The sequence below is a fragment of the Epinephelus fuscoguttatus genome, linkage group LG10 (genome assembly GCF_011397635.1).
Source record: "Epinephelus fuscoguttatus linkage group LG10, E.fuscoguttatus.final_Chr_v1".
NCBI lineage: Eukaryota > Metazoa > Chordata > Actinopteri > Perciformes > Serranidae > Epinephelus > Epinephelus fuscoguttatus.
Genome location: NC_064761.1, coordinates 19,268,578 through 19,284,080, shown reverse-complemented (window position 1 = coordinate 19,284,080; position 15,503 = coordinate 19,268,578). Strand labels below are relative to the sequence as shown.

At 40.9% G+C, this 15,503-nt stretch overlaps 1 protein-coding gene across 6 annotated transcripts in view; it reads right to left on the bottom strand.

The window, feature by feature from the left end:
- LOC125895463 (cAMP-specific 3',5'-cyclic phosphodiesterase 4D-like) overlaps nucleotides 1–15,503 on the bottom strand; it is a 130,957-nt gene that overhangs the window by 25,607 nt on the left and 89,847 nt on the right. The gene's annotated exons all lie outside the window — the stretch shown is intronic.

The following is a 15,503-nucleotide window of genomic DNA, read 5'->3' as shown; positions in this document are numbered from 1 at the left end:
AGTCCTTTAATTCAATTACTGTGGGTAGTCTGGGATCAGGCTACCTGTAAATATCACTACTGTTTTGATGCAACTAATGCAACAATTACTACTACAATTACTGTCACTCGTACCACTACTATTACTGCTGATGCTACTGAACTTAATTTGCATACCTCAGTGACTTAAAGCACAACTTCACTCACAAAATGACCATTTGTATATCAATTACTCACCCCATGTTACGTCTAATTTGTGAAAAAAAAAATCACAACTGTTGTTTGTTTGGTTTCTTTTTTGCATGCTTCAACGATAAACGAAGACTCCAGAAATGAAGAAAATTCAAAGGGGACCACATTTAACAACAGCAAACTTTATCAATTCAACGGAACACAGGGTGAGTAACTGATATGCAAATGGTCATTTAGTAGAAGAAGTATTCTTTTAAACAAGGATACTGAGAGAAAGAATAAAATAGAAAGTGCTGGACTGGGTCAAGACCCTTGGTGTACATGATCATGAAAAATCAGGTGCTCTTCAAGGATAGGGCAAGTAGTCACATAAGAGTAAAAAGCAATGACTGTCTTTCTTAGCGTGACAATCCTTAGTGTGGGCCATTAATCTATGTATTATATACGTATCCATGGGCTTTTAACTACAGTCTGAATGCCTCGGATGCATTTTGGACTGCCAGCCCATGCCATGGACTTTCACGCTAAGTAAGTTGTACAGTCATTGCTTTTTATTCTCATGATGCCGACAGAATATTTCGCTATCACTATTCTTTATAACAGGTACTATGGCAGAGTTGTCTGAGGTATTAACAGTGCCAAATCTACGTCTTTGTAAAAATGACAATTGGCAGGACAGGAATATGGACAGGATGGGTCTGACATTTTGATGACGTGTTGTGTGTGTGACTAACTGTCAGGAGATTTCAAAGCAGCTTGTAGCAGTTACCAGCTAACTCAGAGAAGAAGAACAGCAACCGAAAATGTCCACAAATTGGGAATACAATGAGATCAGGGAGCTCCTTACCCTTCAAACAGAGGACGAGATCTGCCACCACTTAACAAGGACTATAAATGATTATTAATCGCCTTGTTATTGCCATTGTTATTGTTTAGGATGTGCTGCCAATGTATATGCTATATATCACACTAGAGGCAGAGGCTGTTGTGTTAAAATGTCACGCCCATCATGCTTCTTTTGCTTGTGCAATGCTGGCATGCTGTCTAAAATCAAACAATAGAGTGGCTTGACGCTGCTGTTGTTTGGTTCTGCGACAAAGTGCAAAGGCAGCATGAAGACGGGACTTCTTAATGGCCCTATGGCGTGATCTCTGTGTAAAAAGGGCTATTGACTGGGGTCATTTCTCAGCTTTACATCCAAACCTTGTGACACCCAAACAATCTGACACTAATATAAAACAGCTCCTGTAGCTGCTGGAGACATACACATGGAGACAGTAAAAGCAAAGCTAAGATAAAGATAAGACAAGGCTAAGATAAACCACATATCATAAAAGCCCTGCAGTGTGAGTGTGAGTGGAGCTAAAGGCACAGAAGGCTGTGTGTCCAAATATCAAATGTTTCTGAAATGCAGCAGCATGTTTGTTGAGACAAAACTATCACAATGAAGTCAGTGACAGCAGAAATAAGGCAGTTAAAATTAAAAAAGGACACAAAAACAGGATATGAATATTAATCTGACGGTATGAAAAATCCTCAACAGCAAGAAGACAGCAATGTCTACATGCTGTAAAAAGGACAAAAAGGTTAGATTCAAATTTTCCACCCTGATTGTGAGCATCGTTTCAAACAGGTGACCTTGTGATTACTCACTTTTCGCAAACACACACTCACACACCTCTTTTCCTCCGCTATCTCCACATGACGTCAACACTGACTTCATGCGTGGTACGTCAGTAGAGCTGCTTACCCATAAACCCCCCCGCCACTCCCGCTATCACCCCATCGCAGCCACCACACTGAAAGGCACCCCTATGACTGATCAAAGTTCTTTAATGTCTACGAGCATCCTTTTTTAAATTTGGATTTCATTGGTATGATCAAAATGAAATTGTATTTCTATTAATCTGCCTTTTTTTTGGCCAGCTGGATGCAGTTAGACTCTGCCCTGATTTAATACCTTTGAAATCCTTCTAGTCAAGATGAGGTCAGTCTGCAGGGCCTGAATTAGAGGGTTCAGTATCACAAACATTCACTCAACAAATTCCCTTTAACCCAAAATTTCCTTTGAACCAAATTAGTGAAGTAACTACTAAGAAGCACAGAAGATGAACAAGGAGGGGCAGAAGAGATCTTGACTTTAAGTTTTTGTCTGAGCACACATAGGGGGTGATACGATAGTGAAAGATTAACGCTTTTCTTCATGGAAAGTGTTCTAAGCATCTTTTTCAGCCTCACCATGGTTTACATTTCTTCAGCAGGGCTGTGCCTTGCTCAAACTTCACTCTTTTTAAAACTGAAACCAGTGACCTTTTGGTCACAACTATTCTTTTCTTCTCTGAACTCTAACACAAAATATCTTCCACATTACTGCATTAGAAGACACAAATTTTCTGTGATTAAAGTTAGATTTTAATGTATCAGTATGTGGATACTTGAGTTGTAATTTGAAGGTATTCGTGTGTATTTTTTTACCAGTTAGGTCCTTTGTTATCTGCTGTAACTCCCCCCTCCTTCCCTGGTCATGACAATAGAAAACAGAGCACCAACAGAGCACTGGAAGGTTGCTTCTGTGTCTATTTTTAGCTCAGCCTGCCTCCAGCGCTCCAGCAATAGCATTGCCTGATAAATGAAAGATGGCTATTATGCAATCGATGCTGAATGAAAGACCCAATTCACAGAAGCAGAGAGAGACAGACAGGAGGAGGAGGAGGAGGAGGAGGAGGAGGAGGAGGTGGGGGTGATCAGGAAGGCTGTATCCAGCACAGTGATGTGGCTCAGCATCTCACACCTGATTGGTGTGGCATGGCAGAGAGGAGGAGCAGGGCTGCAGCAGGGCTTACCTCAATGATAACACCCCCACCCCACCACTTCACTACACCTCAGCCAACCCTGTTTTACACCCCCCAACCCCCACCCTGGCTCAGTGTAGTCGGCCGTGACGAGGCTCCATCAGAGGAGACCAGTGACGTCAGAAGCTATAAATAGATCTGCCTGCCAGGAAAGCGGGGAACTGGGAGACTTGTGACGGAGCTTACGTAGATACCCCCCACCCCAGGCAGGGTGCAGATGATTTCTCTCCTCCTCATTAATACATACATGAAGGATTTTCTTTTTATTTTGATTGGTCAAGTGCCTCTAGAAGACTCCAAGTAGACCTCAAGACCATAGTATTTTCTCCAGTTCTTAAACTTGAGACTTTCTTTTTATCGTTTATTCAAATAAATCTCTGAGTGAGCAGGTAGGATGCTGAGGCATGTTGCTCAAGGACGCTCTGACAGTGTCCATGGCCCCTGCCAAGACTGAACACAGTCAGATGGTATTTACTGATACTTAGTTACGTCCTTGAAGCAGTAAAACATGACTTTAAAATGTCTTTCAGATTCAAATTTAGCTTACACTTTTATTGATGTGTCATATCTGTAGTTTTTACATCCTCAGCAATATCTGACCTCACTTTTTTCTTGTGTGAGAAAAACCATCATGGGACACTAAATCTTTCCACTGAAACACAGACTTGTACATTTTGGTATTAGCATCTCAAAGTCACCTGCCACCTCTATTTATTTAGATTAATTACCAGCTTTTAATGAAAAAATATCCTGTAAAATATATTAGCAAGCAATGAAATGAGGTTTTCAAGTCGTTATTCTCATCCACCTCTGACACTGACTGGATGACACTGAGATTTAATCAAACACCAACTGAACATGTTGGATTTTCCCTGCTCTTTTAAGGTATAAAATGCAGGATGTCCTACAAAATGCAAGGACTCATACAGAAGTAATCCCTCTCAATCATCACTTATAACCCACTAAAAGTGTATGGTGGTGTATTTATCTGTAGAGATTCTGCCCTCTGCCTGTACTTTCTTATTTCCCTCTTATTCTGCTGTGATCATGATGTTTGGGACTTAATGAAAAGGTAGCAACCATTTGCCAGACCGTAACTAAGAAGCATGTATCCAAGAAGAAGCTAAATTATAATTATAAGCTCATGAATTAGATAATATAAATTATACATGCTAATTAAAAATCGTAATAATTATAATAAATAATTGTGGACACAGCGCAGAGCAAACACAAATATAGTGAAGATTTACAAAAAAAAAGGGTGAACTTGGGGTTGGTTTGCGCTGTTTACGAACAGTACCTGACAGTTCCTTCATATTAAAGGCTGAACAAATGAATTCATATAAACATGACTGCAAAACAGATCACTGAAAAACAAATTTGATGAAGTAATGGCACTAATGGCGGTGAGAAAAGCAGGTACAATACTTACATATTGATTTAAAGTGTTTCTGCAGACTTAAGATTAAGATTTTTAGTGCTTTTGATGTTGTTAGATTTTCACACATTGATAAACCCCATTGAGTTTTTCAGTGGCTGCAGTTCACCAGAGCTCGCTGTTAGTCAATGGCATTCATTCCCATTCAGAAGTCGCTGACCAGGCTTCTAATAGTAAGACAGCTCCCACTACTGAGGAAAATATGGTACTGCAATGTCCTGTAAACAAGGCTCTGCTCAAAACTTGTCTTTTGTATAATCATCTATCTTTATTGTGTCTATGTGAGTTATTTTTTATCAGTCCTAATGATACTTTCTTTGTAATTTTCATATTATGTACTGCAGGGCTGAAACCAGCTGAACATACTGTGCATTTCATTACTTTCATGTAAAATAATCCAGTTGTACTTTATGATTTTTTTTTTTCCTCCCATCACAAGAATAACAGAGTAGTATTGGACAGACAATGGATGGCTCCTTGAGGACATATTTGGTTTCTTCTGCAAAAAAGAAAAATAATGTAACTTTTAGAGCAAATGTAAAGGCTATTAATCAAGGCTGGACAAATATTAAGTTTTTTAATTACAAGCTGTTATGTAAAATATAAATGACACTGTAGCTAGAGCCCAACCAGTCTGAGTTTCTACAGTTGATAATAATATTTCCAGATGAAGTTACTACCGTACCCCTGCTACTGGGTAAGACGGGCATTCTCCCTTTAAACAGGCAGACAGGCAGATAAACAGGCAGCCTGGCTGGCGTCTTGTTCAGTTGCAGCACACACAACAAGTTGACCTTGCTCTGTCTCGTGCCTCTAGCATTGTTCTCCAATTCTCTGACGTAAATGATGGCTCCCTTTTCGCTCTTTAACTCTGTTTTACTTAAGTTTTCTCACACTCACCCACCCACCCACACACACACACACACACACCCTCCAACACCCACATCCGAACCTCTGCTTTTGTTCCCAGGATGTTTTGGTTATGGCTCATCGACATATCGAAGAGGAGGAATTCTTTTTCCTTGGAACCAAATAAAAAGGACTGCTTATTTGTCTTTGTTGGAAACTGAATGGTGAGATTAAACTGGGATTACAGTATGGAGCTAAAACAATTGGCCATTTAATCAATAAGTGAAATGACAGAAAATGATTCACCAACTACTTTAAATTAGCCCTGTGATAGTCAAGCAACCTGTCCAGGGTGTACCCTGCCTCTCGCAGAGTGTCAGCTGGGATAGGCTCCAGCCTGTTTGGATACAAATCAGCTTTATCTTAACTCTGACTTAAAATTACATAAGGGATTAACAGTCACATCATGGTTAACTTTTACAGTTACAGTCACTATGTTTATCTAAAAATGTCACTGTACTAAAACTGTCGAACCAAAAAGCTGCACCGATGTCACACAGCGTATTTGTGTTACGGCCAATTTGATGTATGGCCATGCCCAGAGCCAAAGAACATTTTTGAATCCGAGGCTGACCCTATATCATTCTTGTAAAGCCTCTTCCTAAAGTTAGCCTCTGCAATTGCATCAAAATCTAAACCCTTAAGGATGGGAAATTCAAAGTACAACCAGTCCCCCTTGTTGTCCGTGCACACATGTTTGTGATGTGCTCATGGGAACCAGGGCTGAGGGATTTAAGGAACTTTCTGTTTCTGATGGGGGATGACACAGGCACAGGGTCAGAGGTCAACCCACACACACATACACACACATGCTCCCTCCTGTTTTCCTTCCTTGTAGCGTGGGAATTGGCCGAGGGGCCTAGAGCATCACACCAGGAAGGAGGCGAGAGGTGAGGAGGAGAGGAGGAAAACAGGCTAGGGTATAAATGAATGTGTGTGCGTATGCATGTGTGTGTGTGGGGGGGGAAATTCGATACAGCAAAGTGTCACGATATTTTGTGTGGAAATTTTGTATTGATACACAGAAGCCAAGTTATCAATTTTTAAAAAATATAAATCATTAATACTGAAAATACAAATTAAAGCTACGGTAACCTACTAGAACAGACCGAAGACTTTATCACTTTAGATAAAACAGATTTTGACAGTTTGCCTTTGGGGGCGTAACTTACAGATGAAAATAGGTAACTGATTGCAAACTACTGCAATATATGTTATCACAGTACTCTTAAAATAACAATAATACGGCACTGTGACTTGGGTATCGTGATAATATAGTGCTGCGGGGACTCTACTGATTCCCACCCTTTAAATTCACTAATGATTTTACATGATTTGAAATGAGAAAAACAGCATAAATATAAAGCAGTTAGAGAAGAACCTTTTGGAAGGGCAATGTGTGTGTGTGTGTGTGTGTGGGGAGTAAGAGAGTTCAGGGAGTGGAGAGGGTTTGTTTGCTTTACACCTCAAACCTATTGTATATTTGATCTGAAAGCAGCAGAAAAACAACCCGCTTCCCCCTCATCCAGCCCCCTGCCTAACAGATCTTTCCTTTCGCTGTCACTATGCAATGTTTGTACTGTGTGTGCATGTGTGTGTGTGTGTGTGTGTGTGTGTGTGTGCGTGTGTGTTTATATATTCATGATGACAGCACACAGAGAGGAGATGTTGGGCAGCAGGGCAGGAAAAAAACAAGCAGCAGAGTTATTTATGCAGACCCAGATCTGTGTATATCAAAGCAAGAAACAAAAAACCCCACCTGGTTCAAACCACAAGTAAAGTCTCTGAGTTCATCACAAACACTCTCTACTTTCTGAAGGAGCAGTATCTTTCCACTTTATGTAACTAGCCTGTGCTAATAAAAAAAATGAAATCAATCTTAAAAGATATAAAAAAACATCTGTAAATAGTTGTATTTGTTGTTTCAAAATAGGTACATATTTATAACTGATTAGTCCGCACCAACAGCTTCCACCAACGGTGGAATTTATACTAACGAATCGAAGCAACACCATACCTGCGCCACAGGCTCTACGTCGACATAGATCCTATGGCGTAGCCTGACATGCACCTCCCAAGAAATGTAACTACACATTATTGCGATGCAGACCTGTCTATTTTTGTAAGCTGACACCATTTCCCTCAGTGGAAAGGAAGCTTTTATTTACTTTAATTTCACAGATAGGAAACAATAAATTGTGAAGACCTCCACTAAAATAACATTTAAGTCTTGTTTCTGATTAACCCTTCGGGGATTTATACATTAGGATTTATCCTGGCTTCATATGAGCAGAGGAAATCTCTGCTCGTCACTAGGCTAATCTATACAATGTAAAAGGCCAAAGGCTTGTGCTAATAACGTTAGCATGTTACATTATGCTCTTGAATGAGGCAGCTTTGCAGTGCCCTACAGCTGCTGACTGTCTGAACAAGAGGTGTCCACAAGAGGCTCTGTGGACATATACTGAGTTCATCACCGCATAAAGCAACTTTAGTTCAACCTGAATATAGAAACGCTATACACAATAATACAGGTAACACCATTCAGAGAAATGGTTAGCATCTAGAAAATTTCCCTGTAACCACAAAGGCCTCAAGGTGCTGTAGCTGACTTTATTGACAACCCAAATGAGAAACAGTTTCCACTAGCAGTAACATTATTTCACTTAGCCCTAGCTAAATTAGCTAAATCACCGTAGTGTTACTGTACTTCAGTCTGCTGCAGAGAGAAGCGTACATTTCATAACATGCAAAGATCATGTAATACTACTCTTCTTCGAGACTGCCACACCTCCATGAAGAGCCAGCTGCTCTTTCCATCCACCTGACCAGCCACTGTGGATCGCTGTCCAAACAGAGCAAACACTCTCTGCCCAACATCAACATCTGATCTCAGAGCAGCTCATGTCTCTCTAAATATAGCCAAGGGGAGGAGAAGGTTGCACCAAGTCAAGCCAGCTGCTGTGTTATTATTTTTCTGTGTGACCTCTGACCTACAGGCAGAGGAGGACTCTCGCTTTTGAAAACAGCAGACATGTGTTTTGATTGCTGCAACAACAGAGAACGGTAGAAAGAAGGTGAGATAAAAGGCCTAACATTACAGGCTGTGATCCATACTCAAATACTGTGTGCAACCATGTGCATAATTATCATAACATACTGAGGAGTGTTAAAATTGTAACTTTTGTGTGTCGACTGTATTTGTGTGACTACGGTGTGTGCAACAAGTGCAGTTGTGCAGCTGGGAGTATTTTGTTACCATAACATCCCCTGTTAACTTCTAAGGTAGATCTTCTGATAATCCAGAGCATAGCCATTAACTTTCTGCTTACATTTACTATAGCTATGGCCCACAGGGCACAGGCACAGGGGCCCAAAGTGTAAGGGGCCAACTAGCCTTCACTTGCAAAATGTCACTAAAATTAACACGCACCAACCAGGAAGAGACTCAAAATGATCACAAAAAGACAACAAAGTGGAACAAAATGACTACAAAGAGACACAGAATGATCAAAAGAGCCACAAATAACCACAGGGACACAATAAAGGACCAAAAAAGTCGCAAAAATCCCTTTAAGAGACATAAAACAGCCAAAAAGAGACCCAAAATAACCCCATAGAGACACAAACCCAAAGAAAGAGAAAGAAAGTCTTTGTGTCTTGCTCTTTTGTAGGACAGGTGGCAGGGCCCATTGCATAACTGTGCCCAAGGCTCACTGTCTTACAATCCGCCCATGACTGTAGCTACAGAGTAGATAGATCGCAACAAAACCTGACAATTCCCTTTGTTTTTTTGTTTTTTTAGGTTAGATTGTTTTATCCATGGGTCATTGTTAAAACATGTTTTCTCTTGTCTTGGGAGTTGGGAGGTTGGTCAGTGTGGGTAATGATTTGTTGTTTGGTCAAAAACACATCCGCAGGGCAGTTGTTTGCTGTCTTGGGTGTTTGAACTGTGGTTCAATGGTGGCCTCTTCAGCAGACTGGCCCTTTAAAAATGAAAAGTGACCAGTGTAGTGCTCAAGTGGTTAAATTTTTGGCGTGCAGGGCGCCTCAAAGGTTGATTCACTCCTCCGGACGAGTATTGATCGTGGAGTCTATGTGCAGTGATTAGGTCTGTCCATCCAGCCAGGGAGAGATCCATACAGTGGCTGATGAGCATTAACATCATTAGAAAATGGTTGGGAGGGTAACACACTGGGCCAGAACCACCCAGAACCACACACACACACGCTCACAGAGGCAGTGTGTGATTATAGCCCCAGCAGTAGAGATCTAGATTTGACTCCAGAATCAATGTAAAAATCGAACAACCTTACATCACACTGGTGCGCAACTGGACAGGCTGGTTTAGGGCACGAACACACACACACACACACACACACACACACACACACACACACTGTCTGTCTTTGCTGAGCAACAGGCCATGCTGAGTGCTCCTCTAATCAGGTTCATACGGCACTAATTGGCGCCTTTCGGTATACAGTGATTGAGTCCGGCGGTAAGGCTGGAGTGTGCCACTTCCTCTTCTAATTAGCCAAGGGCAAACCAGCAGCAGCCAATCACATCACTGATCAGCGGGGCACGACAAGATGCAGAAAACAGGGGGAGTGTGTTTTCTTCAAGTCTTTCTGTGCCTTTTTTGTCATAATTGTTTTAAGTGCTTTCATTGTGTAGCACTGATTATCATTAACACTATTAAGAGGAGTAAGATTATTCTTTAATAGAATAAAAGGCATTGGACAAAAAAAACATATTAAAGAATAAAGTCTATTTTGTATGTACATTTTCTTAGGGATGCACCAATACAATACACTGATCTGCCTAATCTCAGTGGATCAAGTATCATCCTTGACATAACTGATCCATATCAACACAGTTTCTTTCTAAAAGTCATTAAAAGTGTTCAAAATGGTTTCCACTGACAGCTCAATTTTTTCAGTTTCTTAGTTTTTAGTGCTAGAGCAATCCTTAAAAATGATCTCCATGATTTCTACACAGTAAGCATGGGTATTGGATCAGTACTCGCTATCATCAGAGTGGAGATATCAGAACTGGCACTGGAAGAAGAAAAATTGGATGCATTCCTATATTTCACAAATATTATTATTTAGTTTTTGCATTAATAACCCAGCACGAAACAGAAAATATCAGATATTCATAACAATGATACTTGCAAACGTGTTTATACTCACAATAGTATTTGTTTTTTTAATCTCAGCTAACTGCAAAAACCAGACGCCATATGACCCTGAGTCAATGTTCATGTATCATGCAGCATAAACTGATGACAGCATCTATAAAACACTCACACACACACTCACACCATCTTGTCACATCACTGCAGTCTTTGTAATCTGTAACGAAATAAAGTCCAGTCCCCATGCCGTTCCCTACCTGGTATCCCGCTGCGTACGCAGAGCCCTGAGGTCTGTGTAGGTGATCGAGTTCACCTGTGACAAACTGCGCAGGAACAGGCTGCATGTGGACTCCTTATTACTTCATTCGTTTAGATTATGTAAAAGTCCATCAACCACACTATTGTCTAATCTTGCAAGGAAATACCGTGACAGAGCCTCTTTGTGAAGAGTTCATCTACCCCTTGAGTTGATCATCATTCCTGGAGTCACAGAGATGTCAGGATAACACTCAGTCAACTATTCTAGCTGTGATATTCTGCACAAGTACACACGCAGTCACACAAACACAGTCACACTTTGTCTGCTGACGTCAGTTGTGGTTTCATGGCTGTCACTGCAATGCCGATCGACCAGCTCTCAGGCCTGCAATTATTCCCGGCCGAACGCTCCACTCGCTGCAGTTCTGTTTTTCCACCAAATGAGAGACTTAAACACAAAGGATGCTATGAAACACGCTAAAAAGATACAAGCCGGAAACCAGCTGGCTGCACTTGTGGACGCAGTGGGATTTCTGTTGAGGCGTGTTTGTTGTAGGAACACAGAAGAGTGACTCCAGGGACACAGAGCAGAGGCGTCCTGTGGTTCAGTGGTTTGAGGCATAAGCCGTGAATTGCGCGAACGATTTGGGATCAAGTCCAGTGAGCAGCCACTGGCACGTCAATGTTTCCTGTCAGTCCTCAGACTTTATTAGCTGAATATATGAGTTAGGTATAACCTTTTATGTATGGGGGTGATGGATCTTTGTAGAATACTGTATATATCATAAAGATCTGAAAACGTCTGTTATTAAACCCTAAAGACAAATAACCCTAGATTGGAAAACTGGAGTGATGTATTACATCATTATGACATCACATGCAACAGCTGTGGGGAACTTTGCACGACATCTGTGAAATGGCAAAGATCCTGAATGGACATAAACAGACAACAACAGCTGTCTGTGAACATCTGACCAAAACCAGTCACAGCAGCGACTGGGAGGAGTCAGTGGACGGACGTAGAAAGTTCAAGGAGGCCATAAACATCTGAAGCCAAACGCCATCTTTGAACAGAGACAATTTACAGTCCCCCCTTCACATACTGTACAACCACCTGTTAACACGTGTCATACTTTGAGAACCTTTATCATCTGAGGAAGAATGTGGTCGACACTTCAGGTTAAAGTGGAGTTCAAACTATAAAATAATTTTAATTGGCAGGTAAATATCTTTCCAAGCTTTGTTGTAAATTAAGTTGTTAGTTATACTACAAGTATTCCTGGAGTTTTGACCTCCATAGACTGTTTTTCTTATTCATACACCTTGGAAGCAGGTGAAGTTGTGCCAGGAATTCCCACTGTGTTCCTACAGTAGCATACTGTATCAGTCAGCCTCTTTACGAAATTTCCTCTCCATGTGATGTGGGGATACGCTAAAATCATCTGAAGGATGTAACCTAATTTATCATATGTCGAAAACATTATCATTTTTCCACCTCTGAAACATAGCCAAGGTACGACCATTTCTAAATGAAGAACATGCCTAGAAATTGATTCATGCCTTTATTTCAAGTTGACTCGATGACTGTAATCCCAAAAAACACCACTGAGAGACTTCAGCTCATTCAGAACTCTGCAGGCCAGTCTGAGCTGCTCTGCACTGGCTTCCTGTTACATCTAGAATTGATTTCAAGGTCCTCCTCCCTGTATACAAAGCCTTACATGGGCTGGGACCGAGGTACATTGATAACTCCCTTGTTAACTATTTGCCTCCAAGAACACTGCGATCATCTGCTGCTGGTTTACTGGAGGTGCCCAGTAACAGCTGGAAGAGGTTCGGAGATGCGGCCTTTGTCAATTACGCCCCAAAGCTATGGAACACACTACCTATAGATATCAGGGAAGCTAGCTCACTCAATATTTTTAAAATATAATTAAAAATGTATCTGTTTCCTTTAGCCTTTAACTCGCTCTGTCTGTCTTGAAACAAGCCAGAAACTCTTTCTTTTTACGCTTCAGGCTGCTGCAGCTCTTTTAAAATCTTACTTGGTTTTATGATTTATAGTTTTACAATTCTATGATTTTATGAATCACTTAATCCATGCTTTAAACTGTTTTAAATGTCCTTTTATACTGAATTGTCCGTTATGTCTATTTCATGTGAGAGCACTCTGCCCTTATTGTGGTGGTACATTAATAAAGTTTATTATTACCTAAGCACCTTTTAGGGGGCAGAATACATAGTGCTCTTGCAATTGGTCAGCCTACTCAATCAATGAAGTTGTGCAGAATTCAGTGTGGAAAGCATGAGTCTCCTTAACTGAACCCATCAGATCCATATCATGTGAGGATACTCAAGGCAAGACATGCCTGAGACAGTAAAGCCTTACCAGCTGCAGGGGGATGACGACCACCAAGACCATTAGCTGGTACTTACAGCGTACTTAAACGGGCGGTGAACCAGGACTAACGTGACTCTCCGTTTACATTATGTTGCAACATGCTGGCAGCTAACGGTGACCTTTGACCTCATGTGGATGGAGCTGTGCGTCACGTCGTTGTGTGTTGACATATGGGCTGAGGCCCCGAGGGCTGGCAAACCTGCTGTGACACCACCAAAGGTCAGATCTCATTTCTGAGCCGTTGGAAGGGACAGATCATGTGCAGATAGCACAAAAAGTCAGACGATACCTGCGTGGAGACTACATGAGTTAAACTGATATTTTGCTCAAATGTCGGCCTTAAATTAAATATCAGACATCAGCCAGCCACTGGTATCATGATCTGATGATGGTTACTATGATGGAAGTTTCTGACTGACTAGAGCCACACGGAAACATAGAACCTATCTTATTATTTAGTTTGTTACTTAAAGCTAAAATGGGACTTCGACATATAAATGAATGTCTGGTACATTCAGGATCTTACCAAATTAGTTTGCACAGTGCTGATAAAGTCTATCGGCACCAGGGAAAGCCCTCTGTGTGTCACAGTTTTGGCGACTTCCCGGTGCATTTTACGTCAACCAGCCAGAGCGAAATGGGGGAGACATTCATTTATTTATGTTAGATTTGGCACTGCTTTTTGTTTCGTTTCACCTGTATGCGAATACTACTGTTGTTTTCTTCAGATACTAGGTATGTTGACAGTATAAAATAAGGATTTCTTTCACAGGGAAGGGTGGAGAGACCATTGTGATGGAGCAGCAGCCAGGATTATGGTGGAAGATATGGAGGAAAGTCCTAAGAAGTGTCCAAGAAAAGTTTCTGGAGCGGATAAGAAAGTAAGATAAGAAAGTAATTTGGCGTTCAGAGAAAGAATAAAAGTAAAAAAAGACCTGAATTGAGTGCTCCTGGGGGCGTCAAGTTCACCTGCTGGTACAGGTTGTAGGTGTTCATCAACAGTGTTATTAATTCTTCAGTTAAAGACAGAGACATATCCAAGCATTTCATTTGCTAACAACTGTAGCGAGTCAATAGTTGTGAAGAGTTATTCTGCTGTAAAAAAAGCTGAGAGCCACAAACTAATTTCATCAGTGTGATTTAGAGATCTTGTGGTTTTGGGCTGTGAGAATGTTATTGTCCACACAAGCGTTTCCATGCATATCTAAGCCTAAAAGAATGAGCACAATACATCACACACAAAGAGCTAGAGTAGCTGACCGCAGGTGTCAGCTACAGCTGAAAACATTTATATCAACATGGCCATGCTCGCAGCGTTAGTATACTGCTCTTTCCTTGTCATCACTTCCTGCAGCTGCAACAAAGAAACAGCCTTTCAGTTAAGAAACCTTATTAGACTTTAATTACAAAGCAGCTGTAGAAGAAGTGATGTTTAGGATAGTTAAGCTTGGACTGAGGTTAACAATCAACAGATGGACATTTTTTTACTGCTGATTTGTCTCTGGATCAGTTCAGTACACAGACTAGATAAAGAGCTGCAGGCACTTATTTCACTGTGGCCAAATCTCAGACCTCCAACACACAATCAGGGATGGCAAAGCTCTTCCCTGAGCCTTTCATTTCCTAAACGTGTAGCTTACTGTATTATGTCTGAGGGTATCACTGAACTGTCATGCTGACTATTGTTTCAAGTTAACTGCAGCTGGGTGTAGCACTACTGGCCATGCCAAATCTTCCCCAGGAGACAATAAAGTACATCTTATCTTATCTTAAAAAGCTGTGTGTTACATACTGTTCAGATACTTTTCAACCATGACAAAAACCCATAAAGTATTTGGAGGAAGGAAGGAATTTGCAGAACTTTGGAATCAGCATTGTTTGATTATGTGTTGATGCACCAACAAGAAAGGCACAAATGTGACAACTTAAGAATGAGAGCAAGGATAAATCTGAGGTAGTGGATATTAAATTGTCAAATGTGAATGTAAGCGGCACAAACTATCTGCTATCAACAGCTTCAACATAAAAATATAGAAAAACAACTTAAAAAATACAAACTGGTTGACAACTGCACAACAAAACAAAGTTAGCCAAAACACAGAGAGAGACTGCAAATTAAAAAATCAAACTGCAGTTATCATGCTGCTATGAACTATTAGAACACTGATCCTTATGTAAACACAAACTCGGTTAAATTCTGTGGAGGAACTATGACCTGCGACGTGTTTAGTGTGACATTTCACAAGCAGCTAAGAGCAAAAGGCCACACATACATTTCACATTTCATCATGACAGTCACCAACATGCAAAGAACAAAGCGCCTCTGACCTCAGCA